We start from the raw sequence: 14,047 nt of genomic DNA, 5'->3' as shown, positions 1-14,047 counted from the left end.
AAAAAATTAAGCTCTAAAATACTCAATGGAAAATAAAAGTAATAAACTGAAGTGATTAATTACTTCCTTAAATATTGCTTTTCTTAGGAATATTCTTAAGGAAAACTAAGCTTATAAGCAACAAAAAGGTTGTATTCTTTTTAGGGCTTAGTGCAAGTAATACTTGGTATGAAATAGGTTATAGAAATATCAAAATGAATGGAAAACTTCCACATTTCATTTAGATATGAAACTAAACAGTACTGTGACTTCACTATTCAAAGCAGATAAAAATTAACTTGTCATACATAGTTAAACTCTTAAGATATTCTAATTTTTAATTACCCAAGTGTAGAAGCAATCTATTTTCTTTCATCCACTATAATCATTATTTTCATTTTTGGTCCACCTTAAATAAGGATTTAATGACTGTAAACACTGTGACTGACTTATAAATAAAGGTATGGTTTTTAGTATCTCAGAATTTGCAAGTCATTTAAAGAGGAATCTACTTTAAAAGCACGTACTTTGGGGACGCCTGGGTGGCTTAGTAGGTTAAGCATCTGCTTTTGGCTCAGGTCATGATCCCAGGGTCCTGGGATTGAGTCCCACATCGGGCTCCTTGCCCAGCGGGAGCCTGCTTCTCTCTCTGCGGCTCCCCTGCTTGGCTCTCTCTCTCACACACAAATAAAATATCTGAAAAATAAAATTAAAATTTAAAATATGGGGCACCTGGGTGGCTCAGTGGGTTAAAGCCTTTGCCTTCGGCTCAGGTCATGATCCCAGGGTCCTGCATCGGGCTCTCTGCTCAACAGGGAGCCTGCTTCCCCTTCTCTCTCTTCCTGCCTCTCTGCCTCCTCGTGATCTCTCTCTCTCTCTCTCTGTCAAATAAATAAAATATTTTTAAAATAATAAATAAATAAAAGTGCATACTTTGTAAAAAAGGAAAAACCAGGGCGCCTGGGTGGGTCAGTTGGTTGAGTGACTGCCTTTAGCTCAGGTCATGATCCCGGACTTCCAGGATCGAGTCCCAAATCGGGCTCCCAGCTCCTTGGGGAGTCTGCTTCTCCCTCTGACCTTCTCCTCTCTCATGCTCTCCTTAACTTATTCTCTCTCAAATAAATGAATAAAATCTTAAAAATAAATAAATAAAAATAAAAAAGGAAAAAAACATGCTACTTTGTGATATGACCAGATATGAGAGTATCCATAATTATCTGATGTTTCCCTATACAAAAAGTTATCTACTCTTCTTAACAGTGTAATTTCCCTTACTTCAAATTTTTGTAATTCTTTCATTCTATGGAATGAGATTCATTAGTTGAATTTATACTGAGATGTATAAATTCCTAGTTTCATGCATTTTATGTTCAGTCCTTTGAAAGGTCCTCATCTTGTGTTTACACATAGTCCTAAGGACACGACAAAATTTTGCTCAGTTGAAAACTACAATTGTGGATTTTGGTTTTCTTTTTTTAAAGATTATTTATTTGAGAGTGAGAGCACAAGCTGGGGGAGCAGAGGGAGAGAGAATCTCAGACTCTGCACTCAATGCAGAGTCTGACATGGGGCTCAGTCCCAGGACCTTGCGATCACAACCTAAGCCAAGAGTTGGATGCTTAACTGACTGAGCTACCCAGGTGCCCCTTCAATTGTAGATTTTGAATAAGTAATACTAAACTGGTTCTGTTAAAAATGTGAAGATTAACCTGTATCCCTGGGGCAAATAATACATCATATGTTAGTAAAAAAATAAAAATTTAGAAAAGCTGAAAAAATGTGAAGATTAGGTACACTTACAAATATTTACCTGGGGAGGTTCTCTCTATATTCTCTGAGTACATGGCTAAAAATTTTCTGTTTTGACAATTTCTCAGGAGAGACATTTTCAAATAGAGATCTCAGTACTTTATTTGTTAAAATAAAGTTTCAACAAGGACCAAGAAAAAACTTCACAAAAAATATAACCTTACATTTTTTGAAGATTTTATTTATTTGAGGATGAGAGAGAGCACAAGACCATAAACAAGCAGGAGGAGGGGAAGGAGAGAGGGAGAAGCAGACTCCCCACTGATCATGGAGACTGGCGCAGGCCTCCATCCCAGGACCCAGAGATCATGACCCGAGCCAAAGGCAGACACTTAACCAACTGAGCCACCCAGGCACCCCAAACCTTATATTTTTTAAAAAACAAGAAAATAACTACAGAGAAATACCTTTTTTTGTTATTGCTAAAGATTTTATTTATTCATTTAACAAAGAGAGACAGAGAGAGAGGAAACACAAGCAGGGAGAGTGGGAGAGGGAGACGCAGACTCGCCACTGAGCAGGGAGTCGACATGGGGCTCAATCCCAGGACCCCAGGACCACAACCTGAGCCTAAGGCAGATGCCAAAAGACTGAGCCACCCACGTGCCCCACCACAGGGAAATATCTTGAGGTAACTGGCTAGCTCGGTTGGTAGAATATATGACTCTTAATCTCAGGGTCGTGAGTTCAAGCCCCATGTTGGGTGTGAAGCCTACTTAAAATTGAGAAAAAAAAATTTTAAATAAGTGAAATATTTAACTGCCATGTGGAACAGTATTTTCAACATCTGATGGTGAGGACAAGAAAGTACTATTGCCCAGCAAAACATTATCAGTGCCATCGATTATGGCAGTATACAAAGGAGAGTTTTATCTTGTTTATAGACTTTAATTTACTGAATGTATTAGAGGTACAGTTTTATTTTTTTAAGATATTTGTTTGTTGGGACGCCTGGGTGGCTCAGTTGGTTAAGCGGCTGCCTTCGGCTCAGGTCATGATCCCAGCGTCCTGGGATCGAGTCCCACATCGGGCTCCTTGCTCCGCAGGGAGCCTGCTTCTCCCTCTGACTCTTCCTTCCACTCTGTCTGCCTGTGCTCGCTCTCACTCACTCTCTCTCTGACAAATAAATAAATAAAATCTAAAAAAAAAAAAAAAAAAAAAAAAAAAAAAAAGATATTTATTTGTTGGTTTATTTATTTATTTATTTAGAGAGACTGTGCTGTGCTCCCAAGCAGGGGTAGGGGCAGACAAGGAGGGAGAGAGAGAAATCCTTCCAAGCGGACTCTGTACTGAGCATGGAGCCCAAGGCAGCTCTTGGTTTCATGACCCTGAGATCATGACCTCAGCTGAAACCAAGAGTCAGACACCCAACTAACTGAGCCAGCCAGGTACCCCTTGAAGTTACAGTTTTAAACAGTAACTTCCTTCATTTCACATTCCCCATTACTTTAGAATCTGGTCTCTCTAGCAGATAAAGTCTATTTAGGTTGGTACTTCAAATTCATGACTTTTGTTAAATTCCTTTCTTTTTTCAGATTGTTAAGAATCCTAAGATCAAGGAAATAAATGAAAAATTTCTAAAAATGTCTATATATACTTAAAGTACTGTAATTATATGTATTAAATCTGTTTAAAAAACAAAACAGAACAGAGGCGTCTGGGTGGCTCAGTTGATTGAACACCCAACTCCTGATTTCAGCTCATGTCATGATCTCAGGGTTGTGAAATTGAGCCCTGAATTGAGCTCCTCATTCAGCAGAGAGTCTACTTGGAATTCTCTTTCTCCTTCCTTCTCTCTTCTCCCCTCCAAAATAAATAAATCTTGTTAGAAAATAAAAAATAAAATAAATCTATTAAAAAAAACTGATAGTTAAGAATCTTGCAACCAAGATGTAATAGCTTTATTTTATAAGAGTGCTGAAACAACAATAAACCATAACAAATCTTATAACTTTTATTCACAAAATGTGTTTGATATAATTCTAAGTCAATAAGTGGCATCGGATTATGTAGATTATTCATTGGGTTCATCCTCTGGTTTCTTCCAATATCTATCAGAACTACTGAAGAGGGTGCCTGGGTGGCTCAGTGGGTTAAGCCACTGCCTTCAGCTCGGGTCATGATCCCGGGGTCTTGGGATCGAGTCCCGCATCGGGCTCTCTGCTCGTCGGAGAGCCTGCTTCCCCCCCTCTCTCTCTGCCTGCCTGTGATCTCTCTGTCAAATAAATAAATAAAATCTTAAAAAAAAAAAAAAAAAGAACTACTGAAGAGCAGGCTGGGTACTGAAGGGGTGATCCTTTAAGTACCTCCAAATCCCTATAACTAGAAAGACCCAGGCATCCCTTCTGTAGGACATTGTAAGGAAATGTCTTTTCTTTGATAGTTTCATGTTCTCAGATAACTTAAAACATATTGGGGCGCCTGGGTGGCTCAGTGGGTTAAAGCCTCTGCCTTCGGCTCAGGTCATGATCCCAGGGTCCTGGGATCAAGCCCCGCATCGGGCTCTCTGCTTAGCAGGGAGCCTGCTCCCCTCTTTCTCTGTCTGCCTCTCTGCCTACTTGTGATCTCTATCAAATAAATAAATAAAATATTAAAAAAAAATTACAGAGGACCTGTAGAATCCAGAATCCATGGTTAGAGAGGTACAAAAAGGCAGAGTCATGGGTGCCAAAAATGAACTTTTAAAAACTATTGAGTCAGGGATTCTTTGGTTACAAGAAAAAGGAAGCTATCCAAATTAACTCAAGTAAAAAAGAGATAATTAGAAGTCCCAGAGAGGAAGAGCGCCTGGGTGGCTCAGTGGGTTGAGCATCTGACTCTTGATTTTGGCTCTAGTCATGTTCTCAGGGTCATGGGATTGAGGCAGGCATTAAGCTTCACACTCAGGGCAGAGTCAGCTTGATATTCTGTCCCTCACCCTCTGCCCCTCCCCACACTTTGCATGTGCATGTGTGCATGATGTCTCTCTCTCTGTCTCTAGAATAGATAAATCTTAAAAAAATAAAAAAAAGAAAAGAAAAGAAAGAAAGAAAAAGTCCTAGAGAAGAACTCTTGTGGTTCCCAACACAAATATAGCAATGATGTAACTTGTCAGACCATTACTTTCTCTTTCTCTAGAGCTGAATGATTTCTGCTTCCTTTGGCACATCCAGGTTATGGCATATTTCTGAGGACAAGATTTCTCAGTTTATTTGCATGTATACAGCAAAAAATGACCACCACTCCTGAGCCTACCTGAGCTTGTGGTTCTAGTTTCCTCCACAGAGTTACTGACTCAATGTCCAGGCTCCAATAATCAAGCAAAAGAACTTGACTGGGTTGGGTATTCCCCTCTCATCCAATCGGCCACAGTTCAGGAGACAGGGACTAATGGAAGTAGGGCTGCCCCTTCCAGGGACGGTGAGTTGGGCAGATTCTCTGAGAAAGGGATGTGAGCGGGGATGAAACAATTAGTATCTCAAGTTACCAGATACCAGATAGGTTGAAGTTGGACTTTCTCAGTTGTTTTTAAGTCTCCTTCAGCTTGGAAGTTCAGGCTGCAGAGGGTGGAAAGGTCAAATCGTATCAGCATATTCTTTATTACAAAATAAGGTAGGCTTTGGTTTGTGGCAGATATAGTTTGTCCTATTAAAAATGGGAAGGGGGAGGGGTGCCTAGGTGGCTCCATGGGTTAAAGACTCTGCTTTCAGCTCAGGTCATGATCTCAGGGTCCTGGGATCAAGCCCCACGTCAGGCTTTATGCTCAGTGGGGAGCCTGCTTCTCCCTCTCTCTCTGCCTGTCTTTCTGCCTACTTGTGATCTCTCTCTCTCTCTCTGTCAGATAAACAAATAAAATCTTTTTTTAAAAAAATGGAAAGGGGGAGCAATGGCTCAGTCAGTGGAGTATGTGGCTCTTCATCTCTGGGTTGTGAGTTCGAGACTCATGTTGAGTGTGGAGATTACTTAAAAGTAATTTTTTTTTTTAAATGGATTGTATGAAAGGTTCTTGGTTCCTCCAGCTTCTGGAATGAGTGGAAACTTTGAGTGACCAACTAAGACCTGTTTCCCGGTACCAGAAAAGCTCTTATTCTCCAGCTCTAAAATAAAGATACCCTAAGAGAGATCACATATTTATAGTGATAGATTATAGCTCCAATTCTTCCAGTTATTGTCTTTCTCAAATAAGGAGAGTACAAGAGAATAAGCCGTGAAAAAACTTAAACACTTCTTTTTTATTTTTTAAAAAGAGTTAATTTATTTGAAAGAGAGAGTGAGTGAGAGAGAGCATGAGAGGGCAGAAGGAGAGGCAGGCTCCCCACTGAGCAGGGAACCTGGGATCATGACCTGAGCCAAAGGCAGATGCTTAACTGACTGAGCCACCCAGGGCCCCCTGTCAGAGATTTCTTAATTTTTATATATTTTTTTATATTTTTGTGGAGCCCAAGGTAGAGCTTGAACTCACAACTCTGAGATCAAGATATGAGTCAGACACTCATAGGATATTAGATAAAGAGTCAGACACTTGACTCACTGAGCCACGCAGGAGCACCAGGGATATCTTCAAATTTAACTCCCACCTTTTTTTCTCTTTTTGGTCAGCTAAACTATTTTTAAATTTCAAGCACTCTCTATTGTTCTTTAGACATTTTTTATTTATGTAGTATTCTGTTTTTATCTGTTTTGTTTGTTTTGGTGGGTGGAATGATTTTTCCTACTCCTATGGTGTATACTTATGATCTTTTTTCTTGGAAGTTTACTTCTACTGACTACAGTATTTGTTTCCTCTGGTTTCCTTTCTTTCCTGTTTACCTTGATCTCTTTCTAAATGTTGAAGGAAAGTTTTCTTCTAATACCTGTTACTTGGCCGTAAGCATTTAAGGACTACAAAATGGATTGTAAGCTCTTGGCTTCTGAACTTGGCTTCACCATAGAAAGGCCAAATGGGGGGTGTGTTTTGGGGGTGGTTGGTTTTGGGGGGGGTGTTTGTTTTTTGTTTTGTTTTGAGAGACAGCACATGCATGAGGTAGGGAGGTGGGGCAAAGAGATAGACTCTTAAGCAGGCTCCTTGCCTAGGACTAGATCCCACGACCCTGAGATCGTGACCTGAGCCATCATCAAGAGTCAGAGCTTAGCGAATTGAGCCACCCAGGCACCCTAAGGTTTTTCTTCTCTTAAAATGAGCCTCAAATGTGAGTATATAGAGTTCTTTGATTTAAGAGGTATTCAGCTTCTTTAAAGTATGAGTCTCCAAACTCTGAGAAGTTTTGAGTTGCTTCCTGAAATTAGATGTTTGACCTGAGGGAGGGAGAGCATGGGGTTAATTTTTTTCCTTAGAACTTAAAATTAAAAATTCAAAAGAACTTACCTCCCATAATATTTGACTTAATAATTTACCATAAGCAATAGATACAATCAGTGAATTTCTGTAAATATTTTCCCTCAGAGAATGTGGGCTTTTTTATTTCAGTAATCTCTACACCCAATGTGGGGCTCAAATTTACAACGCAAGATCAAGAGTTGCATGTTTTATCATCTAAGCCAGCCCGGCATCCCAGGGACTTTTTATTTCAGTCTGACAGATTTTTCTGAGATAGACTGGTTAGTGGGACCCAAAAGATTAAAAACTTCTAAGAACACTTCGCCTACCTCAGCCTACCAGTGGCATGGATGGAGTTGCTACAGTCCAGAAGTAACACTTCTATGAACTCTGGAATCAGTACCTTAGACCCAGCAAGAAGGACCCTGCCCTTGCATGTCACAAATATATACCCAAAAAGCACTTATTAAATAACATCTGTATACCTGTCGCTTGAAATTCAGGGCACATTGTTGGCATACTGTGATTCATAAACTTAAATATCCACTCCTGGAAATAACGCCAATTAGAACCCAGGGAAACACTTTTTCTTATCTATGTTGACTATGCAAAAAGCAACTAAGTACAAATGCCATTAACGTTTATGGTTTACGGTGCTGTTGACAAAGAAGAAAGACCTTTGGGATGTGCGGAGGATCTGAAGAGCAGAAACTGATAAGAGAAGAGACAAAATAATTGTCAAATTCTGCCTCTTATTGTGAATGCGATTTGGGCCTCATGAAGTATCTTTTCCTGGTGCCAAGTATCCATTTTCTTGCTTCTCTCAGGACACCAGAGATACTCACAAATTAGGGTGAAAATTCAAAGAGTTGAACATGGTGGCCGAGGAACATCTTGCAATACTGAACACTTTCACATGATCCTTCAATTTATGTAGGTGCACCTGGGTGGTTCAGTCGTTAGACTGGATCTAACTCTGGGTCTCAGGTCTGGATGTCAGAGTTGTGAGTCCAAGCCCTGTGTTGGGTGTGGAGCCTACTTTAAAAAGAAAAAAAATTATGTGTAGGAAGGCACAGGCATAATATACAAGAAATGTGACACAGACTCTTTACATTAGTAGCAAAATGGACATGCTATACAAGAATTGCAAATAGTTTAACTTTCATAAAAAGAGTTAATGTTTCATAACTTTGTAAAAATTAAATTTAAAAACTTACCTCTAGGGGTGCCCAGGTGGCTCAGTCGGTCAAGAGTCTGCCTTCAGCTCCAGTGATGATCTCAGAGTTCTGGGAGCAGGGAGTCTCCTTCTCCCTCTTCCTCTGCCTGCTGTACTCCCTGCTTGTGCTCTCTGTGTCAAATAAATAAATAAAATCTTTTTAAAATAAAAAAATAATAATAAGCCTACTGTTATAATTATAAATTGTTAGTAATTATAATTCATATGTGTATTATCTTTAATTTTAACATAACTACACATTTTAGGAAAAAATTTTTGTAGTATCTTTTTTTTTTTTTAAGATTTTATTTATTTATTTGACAGAGAGAGATCACAAGTAGGCAGAGAGGCAGGCAGAGAGAGAGGGAAGCAGGCTCCCTGCTGAGCAGAGAGCCCGATATGGGGTTCAATCCCAGGACCCTGGGATCATGACCTGAGCCGAAGGCAGAGGCTTTAACCCACTGAGCCACCCAGGCGCCCCAACTTTTTGTAGTATCTTAAAATAATGTTATTTTATTCAAAAAGGACTTTTAGGGGCACCTAAAAGTGGCTCAGTGGGTTAAAGCCTCTGTCTTCAGCTCAGGTCATGATCTAAGGGTTCTGGGATCAAGCCCCGCATCAGGCTCCCTTCTCTGCTCAGCAGGGAGCCTGCTTCCCTCTCTCTCTGCCTGCCTCTCTGCCTACTTGTGATCTCTCTCTGTGTTAAACAAATAAATGAAATCTTTAAAAAAAAAAAAAGGACTTCTAATTTGTGATATTTTTACCTTTAATTTATATTTTATACACATTCAGAACTTACTTTTTTAATCCTTTAGATGACAGAATGAGTACAAGTTAAGATCATACAGAAAAAGAAAACAAAAAAGTGGGGCTCAAAAACAGTAAAAAAAAGTCTCAAAGAAAAAATTATAAATCCCTTGAAGAGGCTATCCGGTTAAATATTTAAAAATTAAAACGAAGTGTTTATGAACCACATGAAATTTGCTAACAACACATTAAAGATTCTTTGCTTACTGAATATTTAAATACTGATGAAAACAAGAAAATTATTTTAGCATATTTTGCCAGGCCGATGGCCAGTACATTGTTCATAAATGGCTCTGCCCATTTCCATTAAGGTCATTGTCAATCTTTTCTTATTTTTAAGTTTATATCTGTGGTTAAAAATTTAACTCAGCCTAAGAAATACCATCACTAAATTTGACACATAAGGTATTACAGTACTGTTCCTTTCCTCAGTACTTTTGTTTCTGCATTTTGTGGTGATAGTGCTATGTCTTAGCTTGTATGCAGTTCTACAGTTTCCAACCCACTTTTATCACTTATAAACCCACAACAACCTTGGGTGGTGGAACTCATGTTTATCTTAGAGAAAACCATGTTTTCAACATCACGAATGTGACAGATTTGGGACCACCAGTGGTATACTGGTAAACGTTTAATAACAGTTATGGAGAACCCTAACTGTAGAGTTGAGCAATTTCCTTGAAGTAAATGCTCCCACCGTGGCCAATTCAACCTACCTCCTTAAAGTTCTGAAAACTGAACAAGTGACTCTTGCAAACAGGAAAAAGCCAGGTCTGGCACACCCGCTAGTCACTTTAAATTCAATCCAGGGACGCCTGGGGGGCCCAGATCATGCTCAGCAGGGAGCCTGCTTCTCCCTCTCCCTCTGCCTGCTGCTCTGCCTACTTGTGCTCTCTCTCCTTGTGTGTCAAATAAACAAATAAATATCTTTAAATAAATAAAATAAAATAAATTCAATCCGAAAGTTTATGAAAACTTACATATGTGCCTTGTTCTGAGATTGGGATATCAAAATAGAAGATATGGATGTGTCAATTTAGTTGGCATATTCAACCAACAACGAGGCTATTAAATGGAAAATTATGTGGTCTTAATTACTTTTTTTTAAAGATTTTATTTATTTATTTGACGGGCAGCGATCACAAGTAGGCAGAGAGGCAGGCAGAGAGCGAGGAAGGAGAGCAGGCTCAGAGCAGGCTCAAAGAGCCTGATGTAGAGCTTGATCCCAGGGCCCTGGGACCATGACCTGAGCCGAAGGCAGAGGCTTTAACCCACTGAGCCACCCAGGCGCCCCTATGTGGTATTACTTATAAATGCTTCTGGAGGGGCACCTGGGTGGCACAAGTCAGTTGGGCCTCTAATTCTTGGTTTTTGCTCAGGTCATGATCTCGGGGTCTTGAGATCAAGCCCCATGTTGGGCTCTGAACTCAGTAGAACTGGCCTGGGTTTCTCTCTCCCTTTCCCCCTCAAATAAATAGTTAAATCTTTTCTAAAAAATTAATAAATGCTTCTGGAGTTCCCAGAGGGTAGTGAGTGTGATAACAGGTAGGTTCTAAACTGGCTCTCAGTGATCCCTGACTGGCAGCATTCACACCCTTATGGAATCCACTTCCCTTCAGTGTGGGTAGAACCTGTGACGTCATTCCAATTTTCTTAACCAGTAGAATGTAACAATGGTGCAAAGCTGGTGGGATGCCACTCCGTAATTACATTATATTAGATTGTAACTTCTGGTTTACTGGCATACCCTGTTTCTGTGTTTGGTGAAGCAAGATATGGCAAGGACCTATGGAAAGACACTGAGGCCCTCGGTCCAGTAGCTTGCAAGGACCTGAACCATGGGAATGAGGAAATAGCTCCTTTCCTAGTCAAACTTGTAGATGGGATTGCAGCACAGGCCAGTATCTTGACTGTGGCCTTGTGAGGGACCCTATACAGAGAACTCAGCTAAGCCATTTGCAAACTCCTGACTCACACAAACAGTAAGATAATAAATGTGTACTGTTTTAAGCAACTAAGTTTGTGTATTTTATCAGGAACCCAGAGATAATACAGTCAGTGTGTGCTAGAGTACTGTTCTAAAGAATGTTAAGTGGAAGTATAGTTAGTATTAGAAATTGAATAAGATTTTCATAGTGTGAAGAATTGGGGGAGGGGCTTTGCGGGAATGTTGGGAGATAAGATTAGTTTGAAAGAGCAGGATCTATTAGGAGGGCACTTAAACATTCATATTTTCAGCTAATACTGGTTGAATACATTATGCCAAATACTTTTGGGGGGGCAATGCTCTGCAGATTAAGCAAAGGCAAATAAGCTTTTACATAGGTTAAAAGCTGACAGAGACCTGTCAATCAACAAATAAGTAAATATAAGAGGACAGTAAGAATTATGCAGAGAATTAAAGCAGAGTGGTGTGTTAAGGAGTATCTACTTGGCTACTGTAGATTAGAAAGTAAGGAAAGGTGTGGCAGGCCTGGAGAGAGGCCCCCACATCTGTTCTCTCCCTGTTTCCTCTTAAGTATCAGAATCGGCCAATTTTTGCCCAGGCAACTAGCTACCCAAGTAGGAACCCTACTTTCCAGCCTCCCTTGCAGCTAGGCGTGAACATGTGACTAAGTGTGCAAAACTGATATTGCAATTTCCAGGTCTTATTTTTATAAGAAAGTTGTTTTTTCTGCACTTTCTTTTTCCTTTTTTTCCAGGCTGGACTATAGACAGATGTTGATGAGCTTTAATCATGTGAATGAAGATTGCACGCTGTGATAAGAACAGACTAGAATGAACCAGGGTCCCTATGATCTTCCAAAGCAGGGTGTCCACTCACCCTTCATCACCTCCCTGCCTCCTGATGTTATATGAAAGAGAAATAAACTTTAATTTTTTTCTCAAGTTACTGTATTTGGGGGTCTCTTTGTTATCTTAGTTTAGCCCTACTACCACAGGTGACCTCTTAGAGGAGGGGGACATTTAAGCTAATTGCTGAGTGAAAAGGATGAAAAAGTTATACAAAGTGGAGAGAGAGCATTTGAGACGAATGAAAAGGACCTAAAAAGGGAATGGTCAGTATGCCTAGGGCATAAAGAGTAAGCGAATAGTAGAGATGGGCTTGGAGAAAAATTAGTTGAGAACCATAAAAAATAAAATAAAATAGGAGCGCCTGGGTGGCTCAGTGGCTTTAAAGACTCTGCCTTTGGCTCAGGTCATGATCTCAGGGTCCTGCGATCAAGCCCCACATCGGGCTCTCTGCTCAACAGGGATCCTGCTTCCCCCTCTCTGTCTGCCTCTCTGCCTACTTGTGATCACTGTCTGTCAAATAAATAAATAATAATCTTAAAAAATAATAATAATAAAATAAAATAATCACTCAGGCTTGCTCTGTGGTAAATCATCTGAGAGAGCCAAACGTATGTTTTGGACATATTAAGTTTAGCAGAATATTCAAATGAGATTAACTGACCAGCTTAGTAATTAGTACAAGGGACTTTGAGCCTCAAAATGGTAATGACGCTTGAGAAAAATAATATATTTTACAAAGGACCAATCCAATTGGTAGACACTATTTAAATATCCTCTACCAAATTAACAAGGACTTACCTTGCCAAGATTCTTGGCACTTTTATATTAACTTAAATTGCATTGGGAAAAAGCATAATAGTAATTGAAAAGCAACTAATTATAAGCAATTATAAGCCAAATTATGTTTACACCACAATTAGTGTTTGAGGTGGTTTAGTAGACAGATTCATTTCAATAAGCAAGCATCAAATAAATGAATAGCTTGTAAAACACAAAATACTTCTTTTATCTTTATTCCAAGTATAACCACCACATTCTCTTTGAATTATTATTATCATAAAATAAGCAACATTTACCTTTTGTCCCAATTCCCAGCTTGAGTTCGATGCTTTTAAAAACATGGCAAGAGTAATCTATGTACCTACCACACAACATAGCTTCTTTCAACAGGTTTCATGGAGAAATGTGAGCAAATTTACGTTCTTGTAAGAGAAATGCTACCCTGGAGGGAATCTAGAGTGCAAATTCAAACCACATCTTTTTCTTAAGTTTTTCATGCTTAAAACATTATCTCATTTCACTTTCGGTTGAGGGAAGTCTTTCTCTAAGGATGATAAGGAAGTCTTTTGTGTTGTGACAATGGTAATTTTTATGTTAGGCTGGGTTTTTTTCTCCCATAATCCCGAGGAAAAAGCCGTAACTTTGTTGCCACAATTTTGCCACCTCGGGTTAAACTTTGAAAAACCACGACTTGCTAACTATTTTACAGTTGACATTGATTACTTAAGTATTACATTTATGGTTCTTTATTTTTTTTTTTAAATTCATGGTTCTTTAAATCACCGCTAGTGATAGGTCAGAATGCCTGTTCTATGAATTTCCAAATTCTTCTGAAGCACGTGAGATGGTATTACTGTAAATTTGGGGGGGGGGCGGGGGCACCCCTTTCAACTAGTTCATCAGTTTGAGAACATTCAAAGAAAAAATTATCAAACAATATCAGATTATATTTAATAAACCAGTTTCTAGAAATAGTTTTGCAAAATAAATTCCCACCAGTTGACCTAATCGAGCACGGAATTGCCAGGGCTTTCACGGCAGCTGCCGCACTCGACCAACTCCAATGCTTGGCGAGCCACATGGTGGGAGGTAGGTAGAGCCGGAGCCCTCCGAGGCTGGGCGCCACGTTGCTTTTCTCTTTTTAAATGGGGAGACAACGCTTCTGGCTATTGTGTAAACGAGTCGAGAATTGCGTTTACTCGTACATCAGCTAAGGCACCAGTAGAATTAAAGTGCCTTCTAATCCGACCCTTAGCAACATGTGAGTCACGGACAAATACTGAGTTTTAATGCGTGGCTTCTTTCGCCTTGGGGGAAACGCACTTTAGAGAATGGCCAAGTACCTCAGCAATCGCGGTTAACTG

The sequence above is a fragment of the Mustela lutreola genome, chromosome 6, assembly GCF_030435805.1.
Source record: "Mustela lutreola isolate mMusLut2 chromosome 6, mMusLut2.pri, whole genome shotgun sequence".
NCBI lineage: Eukaryota > Metazoa > Chordata > Mammalia > Carnivora > Mustelidae > Mustela > Mustela lutreola.
Note: the sequence above shows the minus strand (reverse complement) of the source record.